Source organism: Cebidichthys violaceus, unplaced genomic scaffold (genome assembly GCF_023349555.1).
Source record: "Cebidichthys violaceus isolate CVI_PGR_0920_01 unplaced genomic scaffold, fCebVio1.0.p SCAF_8, whole genome shotgun sequence".
In the NCBI taxonomy this organism is placed as follows: domain Eukaryota; kingdom Metazoa; phylum Chordata; class Actinopteri; order Perciformes; family Stichaeidae; genus Cebidichthys; species Cebidichthys violaceus.
Window position 1 is genome coordinate 4583862 of NW_027176964.1, and position 11286 is coordinate 4595147.

The following is an 11286-nucleotide window of genomic DNA, read 5'->3' on the forward strand; positions in this document are numbered from 1 at the left end:
CAGTGGGCTGCTGAGAAGCGCATGGGGAGCAATTAGGGGTTCAGTGTCTTGCTCAGGGACACATTGTATGTGGATTTTGTGTACTAGAGAAATTCCTGCTACATTAGCAAGAATTTCTGAGTATGAGACTTTAGCCTAGTGCACATACTCAACTGCCCCACAATGCATTGCGTCTGGGTGCCTTGAGACGGATGTCAATCTTGTGAGATTTTGAGCAAGCTGTTAGTATTTGTCACAAGTTTTATTCTGTTTTGACTAAGTTTTGATGCAAGAAAGTAACCATTATGATTCCGAATGTGTGGTCACTTTATCCAAATAATGCCTGTTTGGAATTTGGCTACAACGTTTACTGAGATGTGAAGGAGCCACAACTTCATCTATATGTGAAAGCAAAGAAAGACAGCACTTTTTTTGGGACACTACTGTCACAGCTCAGCTGTGACTCCAGCCTTTTTTCTAGTGTCTCCCCTCTGTTCTCTCTCTTTCTCTCTCTCACGCCGCCTCATCTCCCTATCAGCAATCCCCGCCTGTCCAACGAGTTCTCATTAAAACTCTTTTTCTTTACCTACACTGCTGTCTCTGTGTCTGCTTCTGGGTCCAGGATAACCGGCCGTAACAACTACCATGAAATAGACATATCGAGGAATGACAATGTTCGTGTGTTTGGCTCAGGATACAGTGTTAGCTTTCTTTGATACTAACTTTACTTTGGTCTCTGGATCTGAAAACTCTCCCACTTTACATAATACTGTTGACTTTCTTTGACAGAGGACTCAAGACTCAGTTAAGACTCAAAGCTGTATCATATGTTGTTCAAATCCCTAAGATTATCTGACTAAACTTAATTAAACACAACAGTGTAGGGTAATATTGAATTTAAAAAATGTAGGCCATCCAGATGTTTGATCAGATGTTTGCCTTTGAGTATTCGTCGGCAGGCCTATTTTAAAACTGTTGAGAATTGTGATAGTTAACATAAAATATAGTGTGCCATGAAATGTAGACCATAATGGACAGAAGTGGATTGGAACAGCAGAGAAAGCAAACATGGCTCATGTTTAACCTGCGAACACCCTTTCTACTGCTGCCTTTTCATTCTAATTGACCTTCATTTTAACCATTCTTTTTTTGTGCAAGTGACTAATGTTGTTATAACTCTTATTCTAAAACAGCTCTTTAGTTTTTACAAGAAATTCTAAATTTGATTTTATCAGATACAGCAGTGGTTCCCAAACTGGGACTGCGGCTTCATCACCAACCCACACACAGGCACACACAAACACACACCAGTAAAACAATATAAAATAAAATAATAAATAGAATTGCAAACAAGTTGTTAGGGCACTATATGGTTGCACCCAACAAATAAAAAGAAAAGAAAAATAAATGAAGCAGAACCGACGTGACATGCACTGTTCCAACCACGCCCCCCAGAGCGGCTCATGTTACAGACCGACTAGCGGCAAAACCAGAGAGTGAGAGAGAGAGAGAGAGAGAGAGAGAGAGAGAGAGAGAGAGAGACAGAGAAAAATAAAAAGATAGGAGATAGGGAGGTAGTAACAGGTGATGCGACCACCACAACAACGGCACAAAAAAGGTAAAAGCAAGAAAATATAACGAGGCATATCTGTCCCTGGGCTTTACAAGCACTTTATTCGGCCAAGAAGAGAAACCCCAGGGTGTTGTGTTTCTTAAAATACTGGCGGCAGACAGTATGAAGCCCACTAAATCGAAAAGACACCTGGAAACCCAATGTATACAAGCACCTTGAGTTTTTCAAAAAGAAATTGGAAAACTGTCATCCCCAGCAGAGTCACTTTGTAAAAGCTGCATCTGTCCCTGTGAAAGCACACCTTGCTGTTAAATGTGGGGAAATATTCGTTGTTTGCACTTAAAGGAAATTAAGTTAATTGTATTTACAAATGAATATGTCAGAAAGCAATTTACATGTAGGATATAGGAATGTGCCTATGCATAGGAATGTGATCTATGCAGAGAAAGCACTGAGTAACTTGCACATCTTGTCTTTGATCAGTCATTATTCTATATGGATTTTTTATTTTCTTGCACACTAATTCAGTTTAAAAAGCCTACTGTTAAATGGGGAAATGTAAGTTGTTGAATTGTTCCTAACTTAAGTTAATTTTACTTTAAAATATATTCAAGAATGTAATGCAATTGTAATACAATGTTCCTATATCATCAAAGGGGGGGTTGACAGAAAAGGTTTGGGAACCACTGACATACAGCATCAAGTGATAGTGACACGGTCTGCCCATGTAATGCCAGCAGAGGGTGCTATAGGTTCATGGAGGGCTAAACATTTAAGTTGACAGTGAATAGTAGAGACTGAGACATGTTCGGTCAATGTCCAACTCAGAGGGAAGGACATTTACAGCTTCATGAGCAACCAGTAGGTGAATGAGTGCAAATAGGTTTTAGCAATGGTTTACAACAGGAGGTAGTAATAAGCAGAAATACATACTTCAGTGGCTTGAGGACTTGTGACAACAATCAGCGCTGTTGAAGGCACTCAATCAATGTTTTGTGCTGACCTCCTGCTTAAATACTTGTTTACAAGCATGCATGTTTGCTTGTAGAAGTTTTCGGCAAGATTCAAAACCTCCAACCACCTTTAAAATGCCAAACATAAATTTGTTGGAATCGGCTTATCATTGGCGGGATATCACTTGGCCCACAACTGAACTACCACAGATTCTCCTCCGTGGACAAAACTGCCATTTAATACCTCTCAGATGGCTTAAGTGTGAATGTTGGAGAAAAAAAGAGGGGAAAGCAAGAGAGTTCGAGGTGAAATCAAATCCCTTTAGCAAACAGCAAAAAGGTCAGTGCTGACGCAGACCCGGGAACAGGCTGCCCTCCCTCAAGACTATATTCTTAAGTGGCTAGGTTCTATTTGTAGCATTTTTTTTACCTGTTTACTGACTCCCCCAGTCCAAAACCAGGTAGCTGAGCAAACATACTGGAGGGTTTGGACGATCTTGTGTCATCACACAGGGAATAAATTTCAACTGCCTGCACTGTGCTGTCAGACCGCAAAACGCATCATCAGGGTAAAAAGGACGCATGTTTATCAGGGCCGGGGTGCACTTTTTTTTCACTCAATGGATTGGCTTCAGAATCCTAATTTCTCCTAATTATCTGATATGAGAATCCAGGTTTGAATTATTAATACTGATTACAAATGAATTGCAGTTTCCTTCTAGATAAAGCAATATTGCAGTGTTTTGTTGAGCTATGTGCTTAACTTACAAGCTATAAAAACAAGTGGTTGTGTACTAAGCCTTTTTAATTTGGGTTCTTTATGGTTGTTTATAATAGTTTTAAGGCTCTTTATAATCATTCTAGATCATAGAGTTTTGTTTTATCCTCCATTTGATGGAAAATTATTTAGAAATGGTGTTTGTTGAGGCAACTGTGGCTAAGTGGATAGCAGGGCCGTCCTTCAATCAGTGGATCGGCGGTTCGATCTTTGGCTCTGCTAGTCGCATGTCGATGTGTCCTTGAGCAAGACACTTAATCCCAAAATTGCTCCCGTAACTGTGCCTACGGTGTATAAATATGATAGACTCTGAATTGTAAGTTGCTTTGTATAAAAGCGTCTGCTAAATGACTGTAATGTAATGTTTGTGATGAAGTGATTAAATGGGCAGGATGTACAGATATTACAGGGCCTTGTTCTGTCTCTCAACAACATTGGTTGAAGGGCAGCATTTGTAGCGGACCCCAGCCGGACAATGGTGAAGCGTACTGATGTTTCCAGAGGCCTTTATTTATTTTTTCTCATTTAAACCAATCTCCAGAAAACACCGTAAGAGCTACGGAACAGATACAACATGAATGAGCTCTTACGAGTTTAAACATTCCTTAAATTACATTTCAATATACATGGGAGCATTAATTGAACATTTTCTCTAATATATACATTTCAAAAGCACATGTAAAAACCGAAACATAGCATTAGCTTAAAATTACAGCTTAGTCATTTAGCTAACCCTCTTAAGCTAACATTAGCATCTAGTTGAAACAGAAATACAATAAAACATACAATTAACATAATAAACACACAATACCTTGTTCCCGTTCCAGCTAGGTGCTTAACCGTTAATTAATAAACTAATATTGTAGAGGAATATTTTATAACACTTTTCGTCTGCACCGTCAATTATCTTTTTATCTAAATCCAAAGTCAAGCTACTATACTCTCACGAGAGTTGGATCTGTTTCTGGCTTCGACGGAAGGACTTCAAAATAAAAGGACCCAAAACATAGAAAGGGCACTTACAAAATAAAAGCTAGCAGGAAGTGATTAACTTAGGTAACAAAGAAAAGGGTTTGTTGGAAATATTCACCTTACACGAACAGAACCTCTTAAGAGTCCTTTACAGCATTACTCTGATGATATACGAAACAGGAACAAAAAGACACAAACATAAAGAAAAGGTACATTCACTAACTTAAGATAGTTTTGTTGCCATCTGACTAAAAACTTTAGCCACTTCTTTGTTTACACAATTTTTAAAGGCATTTTACGTAGTAGTAGTAGTAGTATTAGCAAGTGCTGGGCAGTATGACCATAAATTTGTATCACGGTATTTTTTAAGATTCTGGCAGTTTTATGGTATATCACAATATTTTTTTTCTCCTTTGAATGTGTTTTTATATAGGTTTATACTGGCTTACTCTACTGTCAGGAGTACATAGAATATAAAAACATTTTAATGTCATCATGTATAATGGCTTTGATTACTAGAGGGTTTGCTTTGCCCCACACAATTTTACAATATATGAAGGAATCAGAAAGTATGAAATAGTTGCAGAATGTAAACAAATTTTATTGTGCAAACTGCAACGTAGTAAAAACAGAACTTAAGTTTTACAATTTTAAGATAGTTGTATTAACACTATAAACTGACCTACACTGTTGTAGAAAAGTGGGCGACTGTATGTAGTTCCGCTTCCAGCTTGCTTCGGTGTTGTTTGTATAATGTTGGGATCGCAGTTTGGCTGAAGTATTTTCGCCCTGCTAAGACGTACCTTGAATCCGGTGTTTTAATCATTGCTCTAAACCCGTCCTTCTCGACTGTCTGTAGCGGGACCAAAACTTCCAAACACCAGACACAGCTCCTCTCTTGGGCACACATTGTATTGGTGCATCTCCGGTCTCTCTTTGTTCACCCTCCATCGCTCTTTTCTATTCTTTAATGCAACATTACTGTAGCGACGGAGCCTTTCCCAGCTGTTAACAGACTAGCTAACGGGCTAGCTAGTGAGCTGTTCCCAGCATGCTGTTCGGTGGTGTACTTTTATAAATGTACAATTATTAGTGTTACAAAGTGTTTATGTGTCACAAACTGTTGTGTGCCGTGGTGTTTCCCTGTTAAAGAGAGTTAGTTGTGGGTTATTAATTGTTGTGCTATAAAGTTATAACCATAACTTAGAGGTCCCTCTCAATCAGTGGTGGGCCATCAGGGCCAGCTAAGCCTTCTCTGATGGCCTAAACAGAATCACAAAGTTATTTTATAATTTAATAATTTTTCACAAATACACAAGTATTATAATTTTTTGCCCATTAGCTTATTTTCTCGTTGCACAGCTCCTGTCTTCCTCGGTTGCTCTGCTTCCAGCCTGCAGCGCTGCTTCCAGTGCAGCTTGTTTTAAGTAGAGCTCTTATCCAATCAGATTCAGCCTCTATTTCTCTATGTAAGGAGAGAGGCCCGAGGTCATTCAGGTGGACTTTGCAGATTAAAGTATATGGGGACGATATTGTTGATTGTCATCGTCTTCAACCAATCAGATCTTTAGTTTGACATGTTGGGCGTATTCTTTGACGTGACAGAGCTACCCAGGTAGCCTGCTAAGTACGTCAGCATTAAGGTGCGCAGTGATTGGTCAGTGGGCCAGCATGACTTTTGTCAAACAGAAAGCTAGCTAGCAGATCTTAGTGTTTAGTAAGAGTTCAAGTTGAAACATATGTAAGAAGTTATGACATTGACATGACATTTTTAGTGTTTTTAAATGGATTTCTGGAGAAGGACATTTCCAGAAAAGCTGTACATCATATCAAAGGGTCGGTCAAGCCCACAGCTAGCAGCCCTGACCCAGCATGGAAAAGGATTTGTATGAACGGTATTTCTGGCTGACAGCGGCGGAGAAGCGTTGCACATTTTATGGCTAAGAATGCGTTTCATTTGCAACTGAGCTCTTGGTGTTTGGAGCTGTTTGGAGCTACGCTACGCTAACCAAGGGAGCTACACGACAGGACACGCACAAGCTACGTACTTTTGAAAACTTTTGGAGAGACCTGAGTGGACTTTTTAAGTGAAGAGCAGCTGTGGTAAGTTAACTGATTTTGAGTCTTTACATCTGCAGTAGCGTTTCTATTGCGTTCATTTGTCTATCGTGTTGTTTATATGAATAATATGAATGGCTAGTGCTGCAGTGTTGCTGGATTGATTTGTTGGATTGTTGTCAAATAAATATATGTGACTGGTTCTTGTGAGTTTTTCTTGTCATTGTGTTAATTACATTGATTTGGACTATATGCATTGTCCGTTAATTACGAAGCATCCCGTCATGTGCAGGGTTATTGTCTGGACAATTGAATCCGTTCGGGCTGTTGTTTCCCCGCTAAGCTAGTTAGCTTAGCCCCCCTGAAGACACGTGTGGTGCCGCAGCCTCAGCTGTTTTTTGTTATTGGTATTGGTTAGCTAGCAGTTAGCTAGCTAGTTGGCTACCCAACAGTTAAACAAAAAAAAAGGCTCCGTTTTCTCTCCAAATCTAATGTTGAACGTTTTTGTGGCAAAAGATTATTTGATTTGGAGACCACAACCCATGGGTTGACGAATTCATGAGAGCATTTTTAAGAGTGTAGTATTTGTGAAGAGTGCTGTAAAGACACCACTGTGGGCATCCTTCAACCATAGAATTCTAGAATTGTAGCTTTTTATTTAATAATAAATTGGGTATTTGGGCCAAAGTTGTATACTGTATAGTAGCATTGAAGATCATATACAGTGCCTACCTTGTCCTCGCCCTTCATCTTTTTTTAGGGACATGCCCACCTCACAGAAATGCCCAGAACACCCAGTGGTATTTTCACTTATTTCATCTCCCTCTTTCTCAAACTCTCAATGCTTTTCACACAACGTCTTACAAAAACTGGATGTTGATTCGTCATATAAAAAAAAAATATTTCATAACTATTAAGATGAAAATAGTCTGGTCGTCAGTCTGTGTGCTCAGCCTGCCGTAAGCGACAGGAGGGCACCAGGCGAGCGTGGCCAGCAGTCAGACAACTATTTTTGGTCCGAGTGGAAAATTTCTATGGGGATTCTATGGTGGTGGGGACCAACAGCAGAGGATCAGGGGGTAAGAAGAAAGTCTGTGAAACCTGTGGGACTGTGGTAAAACAGTGACCCTCTGCCACACTCTGCTGGCAATGAAGGTCTGCATGTGGGTTACCAACAAAAAGGGAGGAGAGTTGCCAAAGCCCATAATTTGAGTTTGAAATCAGTTTGTGTGTTTGTGTGTGTGTGTGTGTGTGTGTGTGTGTGTGTGTGTGTGTGTGTGTGTGTGTGTGTGTGTGTGAATGTGAATGTGTTTAGTGGGTAGTAGGTGTGGAACTCTGGTGAAGCCAAAATTCACCGTCCTCAAAAAACTCTTTAAAAATGCTTTTTATTTTATTTTATTAAAACTTCTTACACATCGACCTTCCATCTGTAGTTAGTCAGATCAGACTTATTAGATGGGCACTATTAAGTGGATAGGAAAGGAGTACAGGGGTAAAGGGAAGTCCTTTTGCAGAAGGGCAGACAAGAGGTAAAAGAAGAAGCCAGGCAGTTGTAGTTTCAAGCGAGACGAGCAGAACAGAGAGATTGTGCCAAGCAATAGGTTTAAGATGTACTGAGCGGCATCGAACTGTGACCAGTTACTGTATGCAGTCCAACAGAAATGTTTGTCGAGGGAGTTTAGAAACCGTACGACTGAGTGAGATATCTGTCTCGCATATATTTCTGTCACCTGTCATCACCCACTCACTTACAGAGTGGGCAGAGCATTGGCAGCAACCATGTTTCCCACTGGGACGACGTGTAGGCACAGAAACGAAAAACACTCATGGTGTTTTGGAAACTGATTTAACTAAAAAATACGTCTCAATACGGTTCCCCCTCAGATTAACACTGTTAGCTCTTTCAGCACTGTTACCTAGTGCTGAATTGGATACAATAGATATGCTCTGAATTTCGACTTTAGCACCTTCACTCTAGTATAATATCAGGTTTAGCTAAATCAATTGACAATCTGTATGTAGGGTGTGTATAGGTTTGTTGGTTTATTTATTGTATTGCAACTACTGGGTGGATTGCGATGATATTTAGTTTGGACTTTGCATCTGCCACCATCAAATTTGAATTTGTCCAATACTATAGTAACTTTGTGTTTAGTGCTAATTAGCATTGCTCACATGTTAAACCAAGATGATGGACATGGTAAACATTACCTGTGAACATGTTAGCATGTTGCAGTTAGCATGTAGCTAAAAGCACCTTTGTCCCAAAATACAGCCTCACAGAGCCGTTTACAGGGCTGTGAACTCTTAGCCTTGTTTAATCATGATAAAATTGAAATGACCAATATTTTTATATACTTTCTCGAAACTGCACCAACACATAGCTGCAGAGTTTTAATCTGGTTTGTGAATTGCAGTGGTGGGCCGTCAGGGCCAGCAAAGCCTTCTCTGCTGGCCTAAACAGAATCACAAAGTTATAGCTATTTTATAATTTCATAATTTTTCATAAATACACTACATGTATTATAATTTATAAAAATAATTTTCCCATTATCTTATTTTCTCATTGCACAGCTCCTGTCTTCCTCTGTTGCTCTGCTTCCAGCCTGCAGCGCTGCTTCCAGCACAGCTTGTTTTAAGTAGAGCTTTTATCCAATCAGATTTAGCCTCTATGTTGTCTCTAGGTAAGAAGAGAGGCCCGAGGCCTTCAGATTCACAAGTGAATGCCTTTGCAGTTTAAGTAAATGAATGATGTGATATGATTGTCATAGTCTTCAACCAATCAGATCTTTAGTTTGACATGTTGGGCGTATTCTTTGACATGCCAGAGCCTTCTAGCTGGTCTACAAGTACATCATCATTAACGTGCAGCTCAGTATTAAGGTGCAGCGTGCGCCGTGATTGGGCAGTGGTCGAGTGTGTGACTATTGTGAAATTTAAGGAAGCTGGCAGACGTTAGTTGGAGTAGTAAGAGTTCAAATAGAAAGATATGGAAGAAATTATGACATTTTCAGGGTTTTACTAGTTTTTTTTTTTTTTACCTAGCTTTGTTTTTTTAACACTCAATGGCTGAATGAGGAGGAGAAACGGATTTAGTGGCGGAGTTACTGACAATGCCTTTCTCAAGAAGAACATTTCAGGGAAAACTGGACATCCTAAGAAATAGTCAGTCAACCCCACAGCTAGCAGCCCTAACTCAGCCTGGAAAAGGATTTATATGAGCGGTGTTCCTGTCGGAGAAGCATTGCACATTTTATGGCTGAGAATGTTTCATTTTAACTGAGAGTCTTGGTGTTTGGAGCTAAGCTACGCTAACCTCAGGACGCCATAGCACGGCAGGACACTACGGTGCTTTTCAAAACTTTTGAAGAAACCCGAGTGGATCTACAGATCAATGAACACGTTCGCAGGGAAGCGGAGCTCCTGAAACAATGTACTGTACAACCGTGGGATTAAACTCTTTGTCAACAAAAAAAGGAGGATGGACTTTGTATTTAAGTGAACAGCATTTGGTAAGTGACAAACTTTGTTTTACATCTGCAGTAACGTTACTACTGTTCATAATATTTGAATGGCTTGTTCTCTTGTTTGGTGGAATAAGTGGATCTGCTGCAGGTTTGCTGGATTGATGTGTCATGCTTTTGTTGTCATATAAATATATATGACTGGTTATTATGAGTTTGTTCTGGTCATTATGTTAATTACATTGATTTTGACTATATGCATTGTCTGTTAATGACGCAGCGTCCCGTCATGCACGGATTCATGTATCTGCACAGTTAGTGTTTTGTAGGTGTTGAGCTTCATGTAACATTTTATTTCAATTGTCAAATGTTGCAGTGTTATGTGAATATGCAGCTTTTACACAAAACAAATAATAACTGTAGCTGTGGTGTCATAATGAGGTTACTAGGAGGTAGTTCAACTAGTAGGACAGCACTGAAGGGCCAGGTATTGTGAGGAATTTTAAGTATATTATGTGTCTGTGAGGGGGGTTTGAGGAATGTGACAGGAGTGGGGGAAGGATACGTGCTGGCTGGGTAAGGTGTCTGGCCAGAACAATGGGTCATAGGCCAAAGGGGAGCTTATTGGATTTCAGCCAATCATTGAGCTGATCGATAGTTGTGAGGTGAGAACTTTTCAAAGACTTTGGAGGGACAAGAGGACTGTGAATCCTGGGCCATCTTCAGACCTTCTCTTGAACATGGGGCAGACATAGAGTCTGTCGCGTGGCCCGGACGGGGCATCACTTTCATGAGATGAATGTCTTTTTTGTCATTAGTAGTGTATTCAGTTTGTAACTCTTTTGCTTCTGTAGTTATTAAATATATTTTGATTTGAGTTTAACTAGGGATGGGCAAGTTAATGCGTTAGTATCTTGTTAACCCATTAATTAATTAACGGTAACAATTATTTTATCACGCGTTAATGCAGTTCTATTTTTTATAATTAAGCGGACGTTTTTAACACAAGAACCGGTGTTACGGTTTAACCAGGGACCCTGTTATCTGGTGACCTTCAGCCGAATGCGTCAATTTGCAACAGCTGCCATAGCTACGACAACAACAGACGCATTGGTTAAACCATAACATGGTGAACAGCTGTTTGTGTGGCGTCTCTTCTTGTTTCCTTCACCTACATTCCCCTGGGTCCCAAGTCCCTCCATGTACAGCTTCTTATCACCCTTTATGTACCAATGTATATTTATAACAAATACCACTCATATTACACTCTAATCAGCGTTGCATATGTATCTGACCAAAATACCAAAAAAAGGAAAAAATATTTTGGTAGAGTTTTTAAAGTGTTGTTGTTTGGAATATGTATAATAAGCATATCATTTAGTTATCACTAATCGCTAATTTAACAAACATATAAAAGAATTACGTAGATATACACTACTTTTGAATTCATTATTGAATTTTGAGCATAACAATGCAATTAATCACGATTAATCTAAAAAAAAAAATCAT